We start from the raw sequence: 236 nt of genomic DNA, 5'->3' as shown, positions 1-236 counted from the left end.
ATAATATAATACAAAGTAAATATCATAAGATAAAGATAATAAAATGACTACACGTGTTTCATAACTAATTTTCAAATAGAAAGGAAATTTAAATCGATTAAAATCGATTAAAACTATCGAAAATCAATTTTATTCAAAAATATAGCTAATCTTCAGGTCAAAATACAACAATAATAATAATAAATGAATGTATATATCAACCAACGATAAATACCAAATGAATTTATATAAAATAC

Source organism: Octopus bimaculoides, chromosome 6 (genome assembly GCF_001194135.2).
Source record: "Octopus bimaculoides isolate UCB-OBI-ISO-001 chromosome 6, ASM119413v2, whole genome shotgun sequence".
In the NCBI taxonomy this organism is placed as follows: Eukaryota; Metazoa; Mollusca; class Cephalopoda; order Octopoda; family Octopodidae; genus Octopus; species Octopus bimaculoides.
This window is presented reverse-complemented; position numbering follows the sequence as displayed.